Below are 24,683 nucleotides of genomic sequence, written 5' to 3'. Positions count from 1 at the left end.
TCTTCAAAGAAAGCAAGATCTTGAGAAGCTAAGAGTGTGTTATGAAGATCTTTAGAAGGATCGTGATTCATTACTTGCTCAACAAATCAGTGCTACTTAGGAAGAATTTGTTCCTCCATGTCTTAAGTGCATTGAACGTGAATCTGCTAATTCTTCATCTGAATGTTCAAATGTTACAAATTCTTCACTTGTCTCTGCTATCACTAATTCCTCATCTGAGGACAATGCTAGTACCACTGATGATGCAGGGCTGAAGGAATTGTACACAACATGCATGTACAAAAGCCTTAAAGGGCATCAAATTCTTTGTGATGTGCTCAAAAAGCAGATCCTCAACAGAAACCCTAGGAAAGAGGGTATTGCCTTTGAGAGGAAACTCAATGCTGATGGAACATATTGGAAGCCTGAGCAGTACCCCAAAACCTCATGGGTTGCTGCAAAGGGACCTCCAGTTGATCCATCCAACTTATCTGGCTTTACATGTGAATCTCCTCATTCTTCTGATGAGTCATTTGACTCCAACTATAAACTGTTCAACAATCAGAATGGTGAAGTATTTGCTAGATATATTGGTACAAACTCCAGGAACGGTTCTCCTATGAGGAAAATCTGGGTTCCCAAAAGTTATCTTGAAAGTCTTCAGGTGAATGTCCTCATGACACCACCTGTGAAGAACAGGAACCCCAGATCAAATTCTTCATATGGACCTAATTCTTCATATGGATCAAATTCCTCAAATGGATCAAAGTCCTCATATGATCATCATTGTGTTAACCCTTCTGTTTCGCATGGTAGAGCTAAGGTCTATGAATATGCGCATTATTCTTCAAATAATTATGTTCATAAGTCCTCGAACAATTTCTCTACTTATTCATATGCTTACCCTAACCCCTCTTATGTGAAACGAAGTGGACTATCTTCTATGCCACCTTTCTCATATGGTGCTCGCAGAGTGATGAACTCTTTGCCACCCCTTCAGATGTGGGTGGTGAAGAAAAAGAACTAATCTCTTATGCAGGGTCAGGTCTCCAGTCGTGCTCAAAACGACGGAAGAAATTGCTAGAGACCTGAGTATGCCTGAAAGGACGCAGGCTAATCATGAAGAAATGAATTTTCATTTCTCACATCCTCATACTGTTTTATCTGTGCTATTGCTTGATGAAATTGAACTGATGATATTGATGTCATATTCTTCACTAATGAAGTATATGAGTTCGTAAGTTGCACTAATTCATCTGCAGGATGATCAGCCCAAAGCAAATGAGTGGGTCCTCGATAGTGCATGTACAAATCACATGACGGGTGAAAAGAATCTATTGATGGACGCTCCTTTATCACCGTCACATCTGAAGCATATCATCTTCGCTGACAAAGGCAAAAGCCAGGTATTGGGTCTAGGTAAGGTTGCGATCTCAAAGGATCGACACATGGACAAAGTCATGCTTGTCGAGTCCTTAGGATACAACCTTATGTCTGTCTCAATGCTTTGTGATCTTGATATGGTTGTTGTCTTTGGAAGATATCGTTGTGTTGTGATCATGGAAGCTGACCATTCCAAAGTCTTTGAAGGCTTTAGGAGAGGAGATCTGTATATTGTTGATTTCTCTACAGGACCTCAACCAGCCGTGTGCTTACTTGCAAAAGCTTCAGAAGGCTGGCTATGGCATCGACGACTTGGTCATGCTGGCATGAGGAATCTGCATACGCTTGCGAAGAAGAAGCATGTCATTGGCATTGAGAATGTCAAATTCCTCAAGGATCACTTATGCGGAGCTTGTGAAGCTGGAAAGATGACAAAGGCCAAGCATCCAGCGAAGACTGTCATGACTACCACTCGTCCATTTGAATTACTTCACATGGATCTCTTTGGTCCTAATCATTATTCTGCTGTTTCAAATGATGCTTCTCTATATGGTTTTGTTATTTTTGATGACTATTCTCGTTACACATGGGTACACATTGTCACCTTCAAACATGAAGTGCAGGAAGTCTTCAAACGATTTTCCTCGAGGGCTTCAACCAACTTTGGTGTGAAGATCAAGCACATCAGAACTAACAATGGGACCGAGTTCAAGAATTCCGGTCTTGATGGCTATCTTGATGAACTTGGTATTACTCATGAGTTATCTGCTCCTTATACTCCTCAGCAGAATGGCGTCGTGGAGCGCAAGAACAGAACCCTCGCTGAAATGGCTCGCACTATGCTTGATGAATACAAGATGCCTCGTCGCTTCTGGATTGAGGCAATTGATACTGCGTGCCACATCATCAACAAGGTATATCTTCACAAATTCTTCAAGAAAACTGCTTATGAACTCCTCACTGACAAAAAGCCAAATGTGAGTTATTTTAAAGTCTTCGGTGCTAAATGTTGGATTAGAGATCCTCATCACACATCTAAATTTTCACCGAAAGCACATGAAGGTTTTATGCTTGGTTATGGAAAGGACTCGCACACCAACAGAGTCTTCAATATCGTTCTTCACAAAGTTGTTGAAACTGTAGATGTGCGGTTTGATGAAACTAATGGCTCGCAAAGAGAGCACCTACCTTCTGTGATAGATGAACCAGCACCTGAAGATTTAATCAAGTTCAAGGCTACTGAGGATGTCATTCCTACCGAAGAATCTGCTGAAGAATTCATTCCTGATCGTGATGATTACCGAGCTGGCGCACCTGAAGAAAATGGTGCTGAAGAAAATGCTCCTGAAGGGAATGCTAATCAAATTCCTCGAAGACAACCCACTCATCCTCACATCGCTAATGATGTGCAAATTGAGAAGATCATTGATGACATTGAAGCACCAGGTCCTCTCACTCGCTCAAAATCTTCACATTTATCTAACTTTTGTGGGCACTTTGCTTTTGTCTCTATCGTAGAGCCCACTAAGGTAGATGAAGCATTTCTGGAGCCTGAGTGGATTCAGGCTATGCAAGAAGAATTACATCAGTTCGAGCTCAACAATGTCTGGGAACTGGTCAAACGTCCAGATCCTCGCAAGCACAACGTCATTGGCACAAAGTGGATCTACCGCAACAAGCAAGATGAAAATGGCCTTGTGGTGAGGAATAAGGCACGGCTTGTAGCTCAAGGCTACACACAGGTTGAAGGAATTGATTTCGATGAAACTTTTGCACCTGTTGCTAGACTTGAGGCTATTCGCATATTACTTGCTTACGCTAACCATCATGATATTATCTTACAACAAATGGATGTGAAAAGTGCATTCCTCAATGGTAAGATTGAGGAAGAAGTATATGTTGCTCAGCCCCCAGGTTTTGAAGATCCAAAGAATCCCGACAAAGTCTTCAGACTCAACAAGGCCCTGTATGGCCTCAAGCAAGCCCCTCGGGCGTGGTATGACACTTTGAAGGAATTCTTCATGAAGAATGGCTTCAAACCCGGTTCACTCGACCCAACTCTTTTCACTAAATCTTATGATGGTGAACTGTTTGTGTGCCAAATATATGTTGATGATATTATCTTTGGCTGTACTGACCAACGTTATAGTGATGAATTTGCCTATATGATGAGTGAAGAATATCAAATGTCTATGATGGGAGAATTGAAATTCTTTTTAGGGCTTCAAATTAGTCAACAGCGCAATGGTATATTCATATCGCAGGAGAAATACCTCAAAGAAGTATTGAGGAAATTCGGCATGCAAGATTGCAAAGGAGTCAAAATTCCAATGCCCACAAATGGCCATCTATGCACTGATGAAAATGGTAAAGACTTCGATCAAAAGGTATACCGCTCCATGATTGGCTCTTTATTGTACCTATGTGCATCTAGGCCGGATATTATGCTTAGTGTTTGCATGTGTGCCCGATTTCAAGCTACACCGAAGGAATCACACCATAAGGCTGTGAAGCATATTCTTCGATACTTAGCTCACACACCAACACTTGGATTATGGTATCCCAAGGGCTCTTCATTTGATCTCATTGGATATTCCGACTCTGACTATGCTGGCGATCGCGTGGACCGCAAGTCAACATCAGGCACTTGCCATTTCCTCGGACGATCTTTGGTCTGTTGGTCCTCGAAGAAACAGAACTATGTATCTCTCTCCACTGCAGAAGCTGAATACATTGCTGCTGGATCGTGTTGTGCTCAATTACTTTGGATGAAGCAAACACTCAAGGACTATGGCATCAACATGAAGAATGTGCCTCTCTACTGCGACAATGAGAGTGCTATCAAAATTGCTCATAACCCAGTTCAGCACTCGAAGACAAAGCACATCCAGATTCGCCATCATTTTCTTCGTGATCATGTGTTGAAGGGCGATATCTCCATCGACCACGCTAGCACTGAAGATCAGCTCGCCGATAACTTCACTAAGCCCTTGGATGAGAAGAGGTTTAGCAAGTTGCGGTGTGAGCTGAATATCTTAGAATCTTCGAATGTTCTCTGAAATGGACACACATCCTAACACTTATGCTGACTTGATGACTTAGATGTGCAACACACGAAGTAATGTTTTTCTTCAATCAATGAAGACTAACCCTCTAAGTGTGAAGAAATTAATGAAGAAATTGACTCTCAGAGCCCTACGACAATTGTACGCGGTGTCTGAAGCCAACTTTCTTATACGGTGGGTTACGCCACCACAAAACTTGAAAATCTTCAATTTGAGTTTTTTTGGTTGAAATTCCTCATGCTTTTCAAATTCTTCAACTTACAATGTCTTCACTATTTCCATCGTTTCTCTTCAGTTGAATATATATATGTATGAGTTTATGTCCTCTATAACATTCACTTATTGCTAATTCTTCAAGTTGACTATTTCCGCTAAGTGAACGTGATCGGACCCTTTCCCCCTCTATGCTAAACTCAATCCAATCTTTTCACAAAATTCTTCATGTGCGTTCTGATTTGAAACTCGTTCAAAATCTGCACTGTGTCCTTGACAGCTGAAGAAATTGCGAACGGTAACTTAAAACTTATCTTATCTAAATTTTCGGCTTTGCCGCTCAATCTGTTCCGCTTCTCACGACAAATACTTATCTATTCACCCACGATCCTACACGATTGCCACCTCACAGTACGTGGGTGACACATGTCATGTGAATGGGAAAAGCCAGGGGCACGTTCGTCCGAAATCCTCGGGCGCACAGTTTTTCACTGCCGCTATAAATACCCCTGTCTTCTCCTCACTTCACTTTTACTCCGCTCGACCTCTCTCTCCCGCTCGAGCTTCCCAAACCCTAGCGCCACCGCTACTTCATCATCGCCGGTGAGGAAGAGCTTCACTGCCTCGACCTCATCGCCGTCGTACTCGCGTCGGTTGCGGATTTCTTCACTCCGCCGCCGCCGTAGCCGTCTTCCTCTGTCGAGTTAGGGCGTGGAAGATCTGAACGGACGAACTTCACCTCAACAATTCTCAGTTCGCCGTGTTCTTCACTTCGGGTAATTAAAAGTTACTTTTACTGCCCACTTTGATTCATGTGTTTTTCCAAAAATCTTCAAAGGTGTTTATTCTTCAAATCTTCACACACTAAACACCTCACATGTTATCTGTTCTTGATTCGTTTCTCTAAGCAATGATTTTGTTCAAGATTCCTCAATTGTGTGGTTTTCCAAATCTGTACAACTCTGGAACCTAAGATAAAGAACGCTTAGTGAAATTCTTCAAGACTCATCGGTCAAATTCCTCAATCCTACTCTCTTTTAAAAATCTTTTGAGAACGCATATGACCTCTCCAAATTCCTCGCAACTATACTCTGTTTGCAGGTGCAAATGTCCGCTGCTGAATCACTAGGTTCTCATCAACTTAACTCATTTGCAGCGTTCCTTGAAGAAAAGTTGCATACATCTTCAGAAACTTCAGTTGTTAATCCTCAGCTGAAGAAAATGGCTGACAAGAAGCCACAGAAGGGAGGAAAAAGGCCTGAGGTCAACACAGCGTTTGAAATCCCTGAGGATATATATGCTGGATATTGCACTCCAGATGAGGCCAAGTTTGGCAAGGAGGACAAGAATCAGCGCAAAGTGCGCATACAACAAATTGAGAGGAGATGGGCACGAGAATGGAGGGAGTACAGATATGGTACTCCCAAGTACATGAAGAAATTCGCGCTCAAGGCTCCATGCTCAAGACCTCCATTGAGGCCTGGCCAACTGGTGGATCCCACCAGCCTCAAGCGTGGTGAGGACTATGCTACTGAATGGGCTAGGCGCCAGGCCAAACTAGCCAAGCAAGGAAAAGAGGCAGTGAGGAAATTCAATGAAGATTCTGCTGCTGCTGCTAACGCTGCTGAGGCATCTGGTAGTAAGCCCAAGAAGGCTATGCCAAAGAAGCCTGCCCACAAATCCAGTGCTTCTCCTTCAATGCCCTCACGGCCAAGCTCTTCAGCAATGTCCTCACGGCCAGCATCTTCAAAGCCCTCACGGCCAATTCCTTAGTCTGTTCCTCCTCCTCCGAAAAAGTCTTCGGCTGCTCCAACAAAATCTTCGGCACCTGTGCATCTTGCCACGTGCCAAAGGACTCAAGGCTTATCTATTGCCTCAGGAGCATCTGCAAGCTCCTCAGCTGCTCGACCTTCCTCAGCTGGTCCCTCACTGCTGAAGAAAAAGGCCACTGCTGGACGAGGTATTCGACCAAGTCCTCACAAGAAGCAAGTCGCTTTCCAAGTGCCCTCTGATGATGATGAAGCGGATGATGATGAACTTGCTGAAATCATCAAAGACAGGCAAGCAAGGGCCGCTAGAGCCAAAGGCAGCAATGTGCCACTACTTTTGGATCCCAAGTTGATCCTCGATTTCATCGACTTATGGCACAAGGACCCAGCTACACCTTTGCGGGAGATGAACCTCACCCCTGGTCAAAACCATGTTCTCACTCACTTCATTGAGGAAGAGAAATGGAAATATGAAGAAGGACAAAGGCTGAAGAAAGCGCAATACAAGAAACAACGCTACCTCAAGGACAATGTCCCCACTCTTACCCCCGAACAACTCATTGCTATATAAGCTGAAATCAAGCAACTGAGTGATGATTTCAATCGTTACCATGCTGATTGGAAAGGAGCAAAAGTACGTTTCGTCAATCTGACAAAGACTTTCTCTTCAACTGCCTCTGCACCAGTGCATGTTGAAATTCCTCAGGCTGAAGAATCTGCTCAGCCCACTGAAGAACGTGCCAGCACCGCTGATGTCAGTATGGCTGCTGAAGAAAATGAGAGTACCAGGGCTGGTGACTCCATTCCAGCCGCTGATGATATTGCCAGGGCATCCACTAGTGATGCGCCTGAGGAAAGTGAACAAGCCAGGGCACTTGCAATAGTTGTGCCTGAAGAAAATACACCTCCTGCGCCTACACCAACTCCTATCCTTCCATCTGCTCTTGATGTGAAGAAGACCAAGGCTGCAGAACGTGCTGAAGGAAATATGCCCTAGAGGCAATAATAAAGTTATTATTTATTTCCTTATATCATGATAAATGTTTATTATTCATGCTAGAATTGTATTAACCGTAAACATAATACATGTGTGAATACATAGACAAACAGAGTGTCACTAGTATGCCTCTACTTGACTAGCTTGTTGATCAAAGATGGTTATGTTTCCTAACCATAGACATGTGTTGTCATTTCATTAACGGGATCACATCATTAGGAGAATGATGTGATTGACATGACCCATTCCATTAGCTTAGCACACGATCGTTTAGTATATTGCTATTGCTTTCTTCATGACTTATACATGTTCCTATGACTATGAGATTATGCAACTCCCGTTTACCGGAGGAACACTTTGTGTGCTACCAAACGTCACAACATAACTGGGTGATTATAAAGGAGCTCTACAGGTGTCTCCAAAGGTACATGTTGGGTTGGCTTATTTCGAGATTAGGATTTGTCACTCCGATTGTCGGAGAGGTATCTCTGGGCCCTCTCGGTAATGCACATCACTTAAGCCTTGCAAGCATTGCAACTAATGAGTTAGTTGTGAGATGATGTATTACGGAAAGAGTAAAGAGACTTGCCGTAACGATATTGAACTAGGTATTGAGATATCGATGATCGAATCTCGGGCAAGTAACATACCGATGACAAAGGGAACAACGTATGTTGTTATGCGGTCTGACCGATAAAGATCTTCGTAGAATATGTGGGAGCCAATATGAGCATCCAGGTTCCACTATTGGTTATTGACCGGAGGCGTGTCTCGGTCATGTCTACATTGTTCTCGAACCCGTAGGGTCTGCACGCTTAACGTTATGATGACAGTTTCATTATGAGTTTATATTTTTTGATGTACCGAAGGTTGTTCAGAGTCCCGTATATGATCACAGACTTGACGATGAGTCTCGAAATGGTCGAGACATAAAGATCGATATATTGGACGACTATATTTGGACACCGGAAAGGTTCCGGGTGAGATTGGGACAATACCGGATCACCGGGAGGTTATCGGAACCCCCGGGAGGTATATGGGCCTCATTGGGCCTTAGTGGAAAGGAGGGGAAAGGAGCAAGGGAGGGGGCGCGCCCCCCCAAGCCCAATCCGAATTGGGAGAGGGCCGGCCCCCCCTTTCCTTCCTCCCTCCTTCCTCTTCCTTCCCTCTCCTACTCCTAATAGGAAAAGGGGGAGTCCTACTCCCGGTGGGAGTTGGACTCCCCCCTTGGGCGCGCCACCCCCCTTGGTCGGCCCCCTCCTCCACTCCTTTATATACGGAGGAGGGGGCACCCCATAGACACAACAATTGATCCCTTGGATCTTTTAGCCGTGTGCGATGCCCCCCTCCACCATAGTCCACCTCGATAATATCGTAGCGGTGCTTAGGCGAAGCCCTGCGACGGTAGAACATCAAGATCGTCACCACGCCGTCGAGTTGACGGAACTCTCCCTCGACACTCGGCTGGATCGGAGTTCGAGGGACATCATCGAGCTGAACGTGTGCTAGAACTCGGAGGTGTCGTAGTTTCCGTATTTAACCGGTCGGGCTGTGAAGACGTACGACTACATCAACCGCATTGTTCTAACGCTTCCGCTTTCGGTCTACAAGGGTACGTGGACACACTCTCCCCTCTCGTTGCTATGCATCACCATGATCTTGCGTGTGTGTAGGAATTTTTTTGAAATTACTATGTCCCCCAACAGTGGCATCCGAGCCAGGTTTTATGCGTAGATGTCATATGCATGAGTATAACACAAGTGAGTTGTGGGCGATATAAGTCATACTGCTTACCAGCATGTCATACTTTGGTTCGGCGGTATTGTTGGATGAAGCGGCCCGGACCGACATTACGCATACGCTTACGCGAGACTGGTTCTACCGACGTGCTTTGCACACAGGTGGCTGGCGGGTGTCAGTTTCTCCAACTTTAGTTGAACCGAGTGTGGCTACGCCCGGTCCTTGCGAAGATCAAAACAGGACTAACTTGACGAACTATCATTGTGGTTTTGATGCGTAGGTAAGAACGGTTCTTGCTCAGCCTGTAGCAGCCACGTAAGACTTGCAAAAACAAAGTAGAGGACGTCTAACTTGTTTTTGCAGGGCATGTTGTGATGTGATATGGTCAAGACGTGATGCTATATTTTATTGTATGAGATGATCATGTTTTGTAACCAAAGTTATCGGGAACTGGCAGGAGCCATATGGTTGTCGCTTTATTGTATGAAATGCAAACGCCCTGTAATTGCTTTACTTTATCACTAAGCGGTAGCGATAGTAGTAGAAGTAATAGATGGCGTAAACAACAACGATGCTACGATGGAGATCAAGGTGTCGCGCCGGTGACGATGGTGATCACGACGGTGCTTCGGAGATGGAGATCAAGAGCACAAGATGATGATGGCCATATCATATCACTTATATTGATTGCATGTGATGTTTATCCTTTATGCATCTTATCTTGCTTTGATTGACGGTAGCATTTTAAGATGATCTCTCACTAAATTATCAAGAAGTGTTCTCCCTGAGTATGCACCGTTGCGAAAGTTCTTCGTGTTGAGACACCACGTGATGATCGGGTGTGATAGGCTCTACGTTCAAATACAACGGGTGCAAAACAGTTGCACACGCGGAATACTCAGGTTAAACTTGACGAGCCTAGCATATACATATATGGCCTCGGAACACGGAGACCAAAAGGTCGAACGTGAATCATATAGTAGATATGATCAACATAGTGATGTTCACCATTGAAACTACTCCATCTCACGTGATGATCGGACATGGTTTAGTTGATTTGGATCACGTGATCACTTAGATGACTAGAGAGATGTCTGTCTAAGTGGGAGTTCTTAAGTAATATGATTAACTGAACTTAAATTTATCATGAACTTAGTCCTGGTAGTATTTTGCAAATTATGTTGTAGATCAATAGATTGCGTTGTTGCTTTCGTATGTTTATTTTGATATGTTCCTAGAGAAAATTGTGTTGAAAGATGTTAGTAGCAATGATGCGGATTGGATCCGTGATCTGAGGTTTATCCTCATTGCTGCACAGAAGAATTATGTCCTTAATGCACCTATTGCAGGAGCAGATGCAGACATTATGAACGTTTGGCTAGCTCAATATGATTACTACTTGATAGTTTAGTGCACCATGCTTAACGGCTTAGAATCGGGACTTCAAAGATGTTTTGAACGTCATGGACCATATGAAATGTTCCAGGAGTTGAAGTTAATATTTCAAGCAAATACCTGAGTTGAGAGATATGAAGTCTCCAACAATTTCTATGGCTAAAAGATGGAGGAGAATCACTCAACTAGTGAGCATGTGCTCAGATTGTCTGGGTACTACAATCTCTTGAATCAAGTGGGAGTTAATCTTCCAGATAAGATAGTGATTGACAGAGTTCTCTAGTCACCATCACCAAGTTAGTAGAACTTTGTGATGAACTATAGTATGCAAGGGATGACGAAAGCGATTCCCGAGCTCTTCGTGATGTTGAAATCGACGAAGGTAGAAATCAAGAAAGAGCATCAAGTGTTGATGGTTGACAAGATCACTAATTTCAAGAAAAGGGCAAAGGGAAAGAAAGGGGAACTTCAAGTAGAATGACAAGCAAGTTGTCATTGCCACGAAGAAGCCCAAAGCTGAACCAAAGCCTGAAACTGAGTGCTTACACTGCAAAGGAAATGGTCACTGGAAACGGAAATACCCTGAATATTTGGTAGATAAGAAGGATGGCAGAGTGAACAAGGGTATATTTGATATACAGATTATTGATGTGTACCTTACTAGTGTTTATAGTAGCCCCTGAGTATTTGATACGTGTTCGGTTGCTAAAAACTAGTGACTCGAAAGAGGAGTTACAGAATAAACAGAGACTAGTTGAGGGTGAAGTGACGATGTGTATTGGAAGTGGTTCCAAGATTGATATGATCATCATCGCACACTCCCTATACTTTCGGGATTAGTGTTAAACCTAAATAAATGTTATTTGGCGTTTGCGTTGAACATGAATATGATTTGATCATGTTTATTGCGATACGGTTATTCATTTAAAGTCAAAGAATAATTGTTGTTCTGTTTACATGAATAAAACCTTCGATGGTTATACACCCAATGAAAATAGTTTGTTGGATCTCGATCGTAGTGATACACATATTCATAATATTGATGCCAAAAGATGCAAAGTTAATAATGATAGTGCAACTTATTTGTGGCACTGCCGTTTGGGTCATATCGGTGTAAAGCGCATGAAGAAACTCAATAAAGATGGATTTTCGGAATCACTTGGTTATGAATCATTTGATGCTTGCGAACCGTGCCTTTTGGGCAAGATGACTAAAACTCCGTTCTCCAGAACAATGGAACGAGCTACTGACTTATTGGAAATAATACATACCGATGTATGCGATCCGATGAGTGTTAAGGCTCGCGGCGTGTATCGTTATTTTCTGACCTTCACAGATGATTTGAGCAGATATGGGTATATCTACTTGATGAAACATAAGTCTAAAACATTTGAAAAGTTCTAAGAATTTCAGAGTGAAGTGGAAAATCATCATAACAAGAAAAATAAAGTTTCTACGATCTGATCGTGGAGACGAATATTTGAGTTACGAGTTTGGTCTTCATTTGAAACAATGTGAAATAGTTTCGCAACTCACGCCACTTGGAACACCACAATGTAATGGTATGTCCGAACATCGTAATCGTACTTTACTAGATATGGTGTGATCTATGATGTCTCTTATCGGTTTACCACCATCGTTTTGGGGTTATGCATTAGAGACAGATGCATTCACATTTAATAGGGCATCATCTAAATCCGTTGAGACAACACCGTATGAACTATGTCTTAGCAGTAAACCTAAGTTGTCATTTCTTAAAGTTTGGAGTTGTGATGCTTATATGAAAAAAGGTTTTCAACCCGATAAGCTCGAACCCAAATCGGAGAAGTGCGTCTTCATAGAATACCCAAAGGTAACTATTGGGTACACCTTCTATCACAGATCCAAAGGCAAGTTATTCGTTGCTAAGATGGATCCTTTCTAGAGAAGAAGTTTCTCTCGAAAGAAGTGAGTGGGAGGAAAGTAGACCTTGATAAGGTAATTGTACCTTCTCCCGAATTGGAAAGTAGTTCATCACAGAAATCAGTTCCAGTGACCACTACACCAATTAGTGAGGAAGCTAATGATATTGATCATGAAACTTCAGATCAAGTTACTACCGAACCTCGTAGGTCAACCAGAATAAGATCCGCACTAGAGTGGTACGGTAATCCTGTTCTGGAAGTCATGTAACTAGACCATGATGAACCTACGAACTATGAGGAAGTGATGATGAGCCCAGATTCCGCGAAATGGCTGGAGGCCATGAAATCTGAGATGGGATCCATGTATGAAAACAAAGTGTGGACTTTGATTGACTTGCCCGATGATCGGCAAGCCATAGAAAATAAATGGATCTTCAAGAGGAAGACGGACACTGATAGTAGTGTTACTATCTACAAAGCTCGACTTGTTGTGAAAGGTTTTTCGACAAGTTAAAGGTGTTGAATACAATGAGATTTTCTCACTCGTATCGATGCTTAAGTCTGTCTGAATCATGTTAGCAATTGCCACATTTTATGAAATCTGGCAAAAGGATGTCAAAACTGCATTCCTTAATGAATTTATTAAAGAAGAGTTGTATATGATGCAACCAGAAGGTTTTGTCAATCCTAAAGGTGCTAACAAAGTGTGCAAGCTCCAGCGATCCATTTATGGACTGGTGCAAACCTCTCAGAGTTGGAATGTATGCTTTGATGAGTTGATCAAAGCATATGGTTTTATACAGACTTTTTGAGAAGCCTGTATTTACAAGAAAGTGAGTGGGAGCTCTGTAGCATTTCTAATATTATATGTGGATGACATATTGTTGATTGGAAATGATATAGAAATTCTGGATAGCATGAAAGGATACTTGAATAAGAGTTTTTCAAAGCAAGACCTCGGTGAAGCTGCTTACACATTGAGCATCAAGATCTATATAGATAGATCAAGACGCTTGATAAGATTTTTCAATGAGTAAATACCTTGATAAATTTTTGAAATAGTTCAAAATGGAACAGTCAAAGAAGGAGTTCTTGCCTGTGATGCAAAGGTGTGAAGTTGAGTAAGACTCAAGACCCGACCATGGCAGAAAATAGAAAGAGAATGAAAAGTCATTCCCTATGCCTCAGTCATAGGTTCTATAAAGTATGCTATGCTGTGAACCAGACCTATTGTATACCTTGCTCTGAGTTTGACAAAGGAATACAATTTTGATCTAAGAGTAGATCACTGGACACCGGTCAAGAATATCCTTAGTGAGGACTAAGGAGATGTTTCTCAATTATGGAGGTGATAAAAGAGCCCGTCGTAAAAAGTTACAACGATGCAAGCTTTTACACCAATCCAGATGACTCTAAGTCTCAATATGGATACATATTGAAAGTGGGAGCAATTAGCTAGAGTAGCTCCGTGCAGAGCATTGTGGACATAGAATATTTGCAAAATACATACGGCTCTGAATATGACAGACCCGTTGACTAAACTTCTCTCACAAGAAAAAGATGATCATACCTTAGTACTCTTTGGGTGTTAATCACATAGCGATGTGAACTAGATTACTGACTCTAGTAAACCCTTTGGGTGTTGATCACATGACGATGTGAACTATGGGTATTAATCACATACAGATGTGAATATTGGTGTTAAATCACATGGCGATGTGAACTAGATTATTGACTCTAGTGCAAGTGGGAGACTGAAGGAAATATGCCCTAGAGGCAATAATAAAGTTATTATTTATTTCCTTACATCATGATAAATGTTTATTATTCATGATAGAATTGTATTAACCGGAAACATAATACATGTGTGAATACATAGAAAACAGAGTGTCACTAGTATGCATCTACTTAACTAGCTTGTTGATCAAAGATGGTTATGTTTCCTAACCATAGACATGTGTTGTCATTTGATTAATGGGATCACATCATTAGGAGAATGATGTGATTGACATGACCCATTCCGTTAGCTTAGCACACGATCGTTTAGTATATTGCTATTGCTTTCTTCATGACTTATACATGTTCCTATGACTATGAGATTATGCAACTCCCGTTTACCGGAGGAACACTTTGTGTGCTACCAAACGCACAAGGTAACTGGGTGATTATAATGGAGATCTACAGGTGTCTCCAAAGGTACATGTTGGGTTGGTGTATTTCGAGATTAGGATTTGTCACTCTGATTGTCGGAGAGGTATCTCTGGGCCCTCTCCGTAATGCACATCACTTAAGCCTTGCAAGCATTGCAACTAATGAGTTAGTTGTGAGATGATGTATTACGGAACGAGTAAAGAGACTTGTCGGTAACGAGATTGAACTAGGTATTGAGATACCGACGATCAAATCTCGGGCAAGTAACATACCGATGACAAAGGGAACAACGTATGTTGTTATGCGGTCTGACCGATAAAGATCTTTGTAGAATATGTGGGAGCCAATATGAGCATCCAGGTTCCGCTATTGGTTATTTACCAGAGACGTGTCTCGGTCATGTCTACATTGTTCTCGAACCCGTAGGGTCCGCACGCTTAACGTTACGATGACAGTTTCATTATGAGTTTATACATTTTGATGTACCGAAGGTTGTTCGGAGTCTCGGATATGACCACGGACTTGACGAGGAGTCTCGAAATGGTTGAGACATAAAGATCGATATATTGGACGACTATATTTGGACATGGGAAAGGTTCCGGTGAGATTGGGACAATACCGGATCACCGGGAGGTTATCGGAACCCCCCGGGAGGTATATGGGCCTTATTGGGCCTTAGTGGAAAGGAGGGGAAAGGAGCAAGGGAGGGGGCACCCCCCTCCCAAGCCCAATCCGAATTGGGAGGGGGCCGGCCCCCCTTTCCTTCCTCCCTCCTTCCTCTTCCTTCCCTCTCCTACTCCTAATAGGAAAAAGGGCGAGTCCTACTCCTGGTGGGAGTTGGACTCCCCCCCTTGGGCGCGCCACCCCCCTTGGCCGGCCCCCTCCTCCACTCCTTTATATACGGAGGATGTGGGCACCCCATAGACACAACAATTGATCCCTTGGATCTCTTAGCCGTGTGCGGTGCCCCCCTCCATCATAGTCCACCTCGATAATATTGTAACGGTGCTTAGGCGAAGTCCTGCAACGGTAGAACATCAAGATCGTCACCACGCCGTCGTGCTGACGGAACTCTCCCTCGACACTCGGCTGGATCGGAGTTCGAGGGACGTCATCGAGCTGAACGTGTGCTAGAACTCGGAGGTGTCGTAGTTTCGGTACTTGATCGGTCGGGCCGTGAAGACGTACGGCTACATCAACCGCGTTGTTCTAACGCTTCCGCTTTCGGTCTACGAGGGTACGTGGACACACTCTCCCCTCTTGTTGCTATGCATCACCATGATCTTGCGTGTGCATAGGAATTTTTTTGAAATTACTACGTTCCCCAACACATGCAGTGATGAAGAAAAGGAAGGCATCAACTACTTCAAATTCTTCAGCTCCGAAGAAGATGAAGACGCCGATCAGTTCAATTGACAATCCAATTGATGGTGTTCCTGTCTCATCAATGCCATCAAAGGACCTTGTTCCTTATGGTGAAGAATATGAGATTCCCGAGGAATCTGATGAAGAAACTCCATCTGCTGCTTCAACAGAGCAGTTGGACGAAGAAATTGAAGTGGATGAGATCCCTTCAACCCCTGTCATGTCCTCACATGCGCCTCAGTTCACTGCTGAAGAGGCCGGTGTTGAAGAAATTGAAGATGAGGATGTGGACATCGGATGTACCACACCAGTGCTCAATGATGACTTTTGGGAAAGTCAGCACCCCAATTCTCCACTGTTCACTCCTCTCCAAGCTGTTCCTCAGTCCCCAGCCACTACTGAAGTACAAGTGGGATCTGATGAACCTCGTTCAACCCCGTTTGTTCATGAAGATATTCCAGCCACTACTGCTGAAGAAACTGTGAATGAAGAAGTAATGACTCAGGCTGCAACTGCAGAAAAAACTGAAATTCCTCAGCATGAGGAACCTGAGATTGCGATTCCTGAGGTGATACTGCAAATCACTGACACTCCTCATCCCAAGCCCAAGAATCCCGTCTCCAAGAAGCCAAAATTCAAGGCTGATGATTTCTTCGGCGAGCACGTATTGTTCATGGAATTAAACCCCTATGACAATGCTCGTCTTAGAAGGAAGCGTTTCTAGACAGCCAGCCAGGCCAACTTCTATTCCTCAGTTCTTTTTGACAAGGACAAAGTCTTCGATCGTGAGCACATTCCTCATGTGGACATGGAATCAATGCCATGCTTCACGCCGGTTCTCAGTATGCTTCACGATGCAGGCTTGCTGAATTTCTGCACTAGCATCATTAATTGGAATGAAGAGATTATTCTTCAGTTCTACGCAATTTTGCATATCACAGGCGATGCTGTTGACGTCAAATCATGGGTGTTGGACTGGATGACAGAAAACACTCATTACAGGGCACCTGCTACTGAATTGCTTCGTGTCCTGCCAATCAGTCCTCCACCAGAAGGCGCTCGCTGTCTGTATGATGAACCTGAACTTACTGATCATTATATGCAAGTGATCATGAAGCCGCTGAAGCCTGGACAAGCCCAAATGACCAAATTCCTCGTGAAGAATTTGCTGTATGTGCCAAGGACTATATATCGCATTCTGACAAAGACTATCATCCCAATCAAAGGACATGATTCTTCAGATGAAGAAATTGTGGGGATGATGAAGAATATGCTCTTCAACATCATGCATGGGATTCTTATCAATTACCATGATTTCTTCATGAGGACTCTTGCAAATGTTGCACTTTCATCGTCTGAGCTGAAGCCTTATGCACCACGGATCATGAGATTCCTCGGATCAAGGTCTTCACTCAACTACAAGGCTGATACACTTAACCATGGCAGCTACTTTCCCCCAATTGAAGTCCTCAAGCGGACAATTTCCTCATCCGATGAGAAGGGCAAGTCACCAGCTGTGATCGATGAAGGCATTCGTCCATTGGATGGCCAGTTCCGCAAAGCTGCATCTTATTCCACCAATGATGACTCTGCCACACATGATTCTGCTGCTGATGCTCCAAAGTCAAGTCCTCAAGCTACTGCTCCACGTGTGATGATTGACCGTGAACTGCTCATAAGTCTTCACCAGAAGGTCGATCGGAATCACAAATGGTTTAAGCGTCAGTTTGGCTCTATTCTTCACAACATGACTTCTACACACAATGCAGTGAAGAAAAACCACTACTACCTCCATGAAGTGTTTGATCGCACCTGGGCCATTATGTCACATCTATATGGTGAAGAAGATCTGAAGCAAATGGGCTTCAAGGAAGACTGTGACTGGTCTACACCTCCACCGAAGAAATTCAAGAATGTCAGGGTTCCTTCCTTGGTGGCCAGCTCTTATTCTTCATCACGTGCCACGGACGAGAATGAAGACTTGGACGACACTGCAGCAGGCCCTACAACGACTCAAGACCCTGACAACATTGGCGCTCCTCCTTCATCATAATATTCTTCAGGGGCGTTAGTCCTCAGTTTCAACCCTTTTGGTCATTCGATGACAAAGGGGGAGAAATTCGAGTTAGTCTTCAAGCGGGTCTATATATGGGCGTTTTTTTCGCTAAGTTACAACTCTCGTTCTTCTGATGACTTTGCTGGATCGAGTTGTAATCTTAAAACTCTATGGTGGCTTGATACTTTTGTTGTGTTCTTCTGCATGCTTATTCCTCATTAATGTTAATGCACGCATGCTGAATCACATCAGTCACCATATTTCATCATGCATTTCAAATTCCTCATATTATATGTCAAACGCGTGTATGAATTACAAGATATAGGGGGAGATCTCCATGATTATACTCTTCAAGTGTGCATTGCTTCAAAAGCAAATTCCTCACTATGCACATCTTCAGGGGGAGTTCTTCTATATCTTGCAATCAAATTCCTCAATATCAGCATTTACACTTCACATGTTTATCCCCGTTGAAAACTTAACCTATATGGTCATCAATCACCAAAAAGGGGGAGATTGTAAGTGCACCTAGTGCCCCTTAGTAATTTTGGTGTATTGAAGACTTATTGGTTAAGAGACTGATGCGTTTGTGAGTGTACACAGGTCTATAAGTCTACGAGGAGTTTGATATTTACAGAGAAAATCGACCCCTAAAAATGAAGTTCTTCGTCTGAAGACTTTGGATTTCTGAAGACTTTTTGAAGACTTTGAAAGTGAAGAAATTGGTGTGACCTTGAAGACTTTGTATTCATTCGAGGAACATGAAGCGCGAAGACTTTTGTTTCCATAGTTTCATTTTCTGTTAAAGGGGGTTGAGGAAATACTAAGGAAAAATTTCCATGTGATGCTCAACTCAAAATCCTACACCTACCAATCCCTTCGAGTGTAGCCATTGGAAATCTCGCACAGTTCAACCATATTCTTCAGTGACAAAGACGAAGTTCTTCTGGTCTCTAAGGAGTTTGTTCTGACTGAAGAGTTAAGAATTTGCGAGTGCGGATTGTGTACCAAGTGAGGAACATGATAGCCCTGAGGAATTCGAACCTCAAACATTCCGACCGTTGCGGTGCTACGCGCCAGCTGTAACAAAATATCTATCCACCTAACGGTCATATCAGATAAGGGCATTTATTTTTTATCATGTCGGGCTGCTCCCTAGGCTATAAATAGCCGCCCCCTACAACCACTAGCTGGTTGGCTGCTTCGAGAGAAACTGACACTTGTCATTTGAGAGCAACCCATCCTCCAAGGACTTTGAGCAAAAATCATCAAGTGAGAAAATCTCAAACCCAAACCTAAAAACCCCAAGTGATTGAGCATCACTGAAGAGATTGATCCTGCATGGATCCGACGCTTGTTTCCTTTGAAGACTGTGCTTCTTCCAGACGGTTAGGCGTCAAGGTCTAGAGCATCCAAGAGGAATTGTGGATCACCGAGTCACCGAGTTTGTGAAGGTTCGGAAGTCACCTGAAGACTTACCACGAGTGATTGGGCGAAGTCTGTGTGACCTTAGCTCAAGGAGAATACGGTGAGGACTGTGTGTCCGGGATTGGGTGTCCTCGAGTTTAAATACTCAGCCGCTCCAATCAGATGTACAACTGAGACAGCAGTTCGAAGTGGTCTACCAAATCATTGTCTTCACCGAGCTTACTGGTTCTATTTTCTCAACTCTTTAAATTCCTCATGTATGTTGCTGTGTGCCTGTTCATATCTGTTTGAAAACTTTGACTGAAGACTTTCTCAATTTCCTCAGTTCTATTTCTTCAGTCTGATCGTCTTCTTCCTTGTGTTATCCTGTGTTTACGCTTTCTGTACTCTGTGCTTGTCTTCATTTCATCATGATGACTATGCCTGTATTCTGTTATGTTCCTTTCTGAGTACTTATTCCGCTGCAAGTAGTTCTTCATTTAGAAATTTCCTCGCCAGCAAATTCCTCGGTAAAGAATACATAAAAATCGCCTATTCACCCCCCCCCCCCCCCCCCCCCCCCGCCTCTAGTCGATATAACTGCACATTGTCTTTCGAAAACCGGAACAATCCAAACCCAAAGGGCAATGTACCATGGGAAAAACCTAAGATATGTTTATTTCATGGATGTTCGGTTAGTTGTCTCGTACGTCCTCAGTTCCTCCTATGGTTGGCTCAATGGCTCGTTGCTTGCTTCGTCGTGTGTCGCATTGGAACTCCTTTTTAGTTTCTTTTTTTTCTTTTTTTGGAGAAGGAGGAGATCCCCTGCCCCCGCCCCATTGTCTGTCGCATTGGAACTCTTGCGCGATGAAGACTTGACGAGGAGATTAAGCCTGCAAAACACTTCAAAATTCCTGAGAAACTGAGCTAGTTCTACGGTCAAATCAGGACACGAGAGGCCATGGCCATGGATTGCCTCTTGCTGGCCATCATCAACACCGTCTGCATCGGCGCCACGGCCATGATGGTCTACGCGTTCATTCAGCTGGCGTGGGAGCCCCACAGCAAGGGCTCCATCGCGGCCTCTGTTTACCTCCTCTTCTCGATCAGCCTCACGGCCGGCTTGTACACGGTCTACTGTTGCACCTTCTTCCAGCAGTCGGCTCTGTTGGTGCTTGGCCTCCGCCACCGCCACCGGGGCACTCCATGGCGCAGGCCGGCTTCTCTGCCTGCCGTGCCGGAGAGCGCGCGCCCGTCAAAACGTCAGCAGCGGCTGCAGCGCTCTGCCGCCGTTTCTGGGCCAGGCACCGAGTCACATGCCCGCGCTGGCCCGGGATCCACCGGTGCATGGTGGCGCGCGGGTGGTGACTGCATTTGGCATCCCGGCGTACGAGCAGCCGGAGGGCGGCGATGGGTCAGAGTGCACGATCTGCCTCGGGGAGGTGGAGAAGGGGGACGCGGTGAAGCGGATGCCGGCGTGCCTGCACATGTTTCACCGGCAGTGCATCGACCAGTGGCTACATGAGCACTCGACGTGCCCGGTCTGCCGGTGCAATATCTTCGCGCCGTTGCCAGCCGAAATGCAAATGTTATGACCGTATTCGTATGAGTGACGTTGGTGATGAAATGTAAACTGAGCAAAGAGAACTCAAAGACGTGAATGTACTAATGAATGCGAGTGAGGCTTCTCTAGTCACGGGCATGTAAAGGCATTTCCGATCAATCCCCTAAAAAATGATGGAGTATCCAACCGAGAAAACCTTAGTGGAGTATTTAAACTCCACTGATTTTGGTCGGTTCTAGCCGATCCCGTAAACTTAACGGAGTAAAACGTAAATTTGCATAAATTCAATCTAGTTTCAACAAAATTTGCATACATTTAAACAAAAGTTCAACATACATAGTCTTGACAACCGAATATTAAACATAAATTTAAACCTAAACTAAACTACACTAAAAACTACTCAAATTCAACGGCCAAACTGGAGGTCGAGCCAATCCTTCCTCGCCAGGCCACCCTCGGTAAGAGCTGGGTCCGGGCCGGTGCCGTCGTCGGGGAAGACGATCCGCCACCGCTCGACATCGATATCGTTCTCTCCTCGTCGCCTTTCACCTCGTCGTCGGAGATGATGATGACCCCCCCCCCCCCAATTTTCGATGAATATCGACCGCTCCGCCTTGACGAGCTCTAGGTGCGGGTGGCGGAGGTCCTCCATGTAAGCCTCGGCGGCGGCCTCCGCCGAGAGGCGCTCCCTCGCCTCCTGGTCCTCCCGCGCCATCGCCATGCTCACCACCCCCCGCTCTGGTAGGACAAGGTGGATCGGCGATGTCCCGAACAGGAAGTTCAGCCAGGTGGCGGTGCATGATGGAAAATTTGGTAAACCCCATTTTTGAAAATAGATATTCAATTTAAAGTGGTACCACCCAAGCTAAATAAGGCCTTAAATATCAGAGCATAGAAAAAGGAGGGGCTAGCTAATCAAATGAAAGGATTTCGAACCAAAATCTTTGCTAATTCGACAGGGATTGTATTCTTTAATTATTTATCTTTTTTTGTTACTTAATTTAAGAATAAAAAATCATTCTAATGAATTTTATTCTTCTTCTTTGGATCCAAAATAGAAGAATAAAATAATAAGTAGAAGAATTAAGTTAAGTCAGTCCAAAGTGGTACCAGACTTGCCACCAGTCGCAATCCATGGTTGCGAGCTCCGCCGTGTGGAATGACCTGATCCACTTCCGTTGGTAGGTCTCCCGGTCAGTGATCTCCGCCACCCCATCCCCCACGTGCGTTGTTGGACGCCGAGGTAGGTCCTTGTCGGTGGCCGCGACGAAGGGAGCTCTGGGAAGTCGGCGAATCAGGTGGGGGCAGGCGGATCGGACAAGCAGCGGCGCCGGCTTGAGTAAGCATCGGCGGACAACGACCCACAGGCATGGTGGCCTGGATCCGTGCCGTGGATCGGCAGCGGGGACGTCCGGCCACCGCGTCCGATCATTGGGAGGAGAGGGGACGGCGGGGAAGGGCGGATCTGGCGCTCTGCCGGCGGGGCAAGGGGAAGAAGAGGAGGTAGAGGGGTGGAAGAGAGGGAGAGAAGTTTTACAATAAAAAATTATATGATGAAAAAATATATTCAATGATGAATCAAATGGTATTAATTTGGTATTGCATATGTTAATATTTTTCTCTATATAAACTTGATTAAATTGTGTATGTTTGACTTCGGACAAATATGCAAAGTAATGAAAACACAGGCAGTCCACTATTGCGCTAGTGACGGAAATGGAATGGATGGGGTGCCACCAGAGCACAATGTGCATGATGATTTCGATGATGCTTGATCTATGTATTCTGATTTTGAAAGAGCAGCTCGCACTACTAGGAAAAACTTTGCCAGTAGTATGGGTTTTTTGGATACCAGTAGCGTGCGTGCCCGCGCTACTGCTACGGTGCTGCAGCTAAATTTTAGCAGTAGCGCGTTTCTACCCCACGCTGCAGATATTCTAAGTACTAGTAGGGCTCCTTTCTCCTCCCATGCTACTACTATCGTATGTACTAGTATAGCTACATTTCCACCCCACACTACAGCTAACTAATTAGAAATTAAAAAATAAAATTCAAATGCAGTATTCATGGATGGAAATTCAGATGCATGTGCTTCACCAACAATGATTAGTAGTAGCATCAACATACCCTCTAATTCAGCATAGGAGTTGCAAGTAAGGGAAAATTACCACCAACACTAGCTAATAATCATCATAGCTAGTCATTACCACCAACATTGTCTAATCATCATAGCTACATAGTGTAGCACATCATCATCTTAAAACTCATTCTAGCTAGCTAATCACTCCTACTGCTCTCTCTCTATCGGGTAAAATAGCATAGAACATGTGGAGCACTCATTATTCATTATAGTGAAGCATGCAGATGAACCTGTCTCCTAATTATGGGTTGTGCTTCTGATTGCTTCCCCCAAGTACTTCTCTAAGATTCTTCACAATTTTGTTCCAGTCTTTGACTATTAAGACTTTCTCGCTTTTAGAAATAATGAATGCACTCATGTGCAATGTAGGATGTCTTGGCCGTATGCTAACCATGCATGGACATGCGACCTTTAGCCTCGATCCACTGGGGCACAACTATTATCGGGAGTCCCTGTTGAAGAACATCATAGTAACATAATTAACAATGAATTTTAGCTTAAAAAATAATGTATGCAAAAGATGCACTGAGGACAAATAGTAAAAATCTTACCATGTTTCCTAAATAGATGTGACCGTAGTTCAGTATGAACACTATTGGTCGCACATTTTGAGTACTAAGATTTCAAGTTTAGGAAAATAATTTGTCTCGACAGTATGAAGATCCTCAAGCCATGAAACATAATGACTTGTCTCCGTGCAGTTTAATTCAGCCCCGGGACAGTAGTAGGTCATGTCTACCAAGCGCCCGACATGTTTGCTTGAATGGAAATAAGTTGTCAATAGAAATTAGTTGTCAACTATTTTTGAATAAACAATATCCAAGATATAAATATGGTTGAGAAACTTACATAATGGTAGAACTGGAAGCGCCTACACATCGACCCAGATGTCGATATTATCTTCAATATCATCTTTCGGACGAATATGAATGGTGATAAGCATATCAGGCTCAAATGCATAAGCCTTGCATAATGCTCTCCATTGTTTGCATTCAAAATGGGTATAGGTGTCTGTATTATATAATTTTGCGAGAAAACTATAACCATGCTCGGTCCTCAAGTTAACTCTTTTTACCTCCATAGTTTCCATAGTACTGAAACCAACCTTATCCAAGACATATATTCTTGCATGTCAGGGGATACACTAGTAGAATAGTAAAAAAAATTATAAGTTGAAGCAAAAGAAGCAGAAGTCATGCTTAATTATGAAAAAAGACTTGTCGTTGTGACTTACTGTATGCACTTTGAAGTTCTCATCCAGCTTGATGCTGAAGCGCCTAGCACCAACTAGGTGAGGCATATCGCACAGGTCGCGCTTGTCTTCGCGGTATTCACACATACCGAATTTCCTTTTGCTATCGTCGTCAGACATTTCCTATGTTCATAGTTGAAACAGACATAAATTCAATAGGCAAAACTAAATCATAAAACGAATTAGTATTCAAATTAGCATGCATTCAATAAGAAAACTAAATCATCTCTTGCGTCCGTACATCGTCGAATATTATCACTAATACATCTCAAATAGTATCATACATATAACATCACTAATACA

At 43.7% G+C, this 24,683-nt stretch overlaps 1 pseudogene; it reads left to right on the top strand.

Moving 5' to 3' along the window:
• The first annotated feature begins 20,385 nt into the window (after window positions 1–20,385).
• On the top strand, window positions 20,386–21,019 carry LOC123066110 (E3 ubiquitin-protein ligase EL5-like; annotated as a pseudogene).
• Window positions 21,020–24,683: the final 3,664 nt, after the last annotated feature.

The sequence above is a fragment of the Triticum aestivum genome, chromosome 3B, assembly GCF_018294505.1.
Source record: "Triticum aestivum cultivar Chinese Spring chromosome 3B, IWGSC CS RefSeq v2.1, whole genome shotgun sequence".
Taxonomy (NCBI): domain Eukaryota; kingdom Viridiplantae; phylum Streptophyta; class Magnoliopsida; order Poales; family Poaceae; genus Triticum; species Triticum aestivum.
The sequence above is the reverse complement of the archived record's forward strand: the minus strand, read 5'-3'. Positions and strand labels throughout refer to the sequence as shown.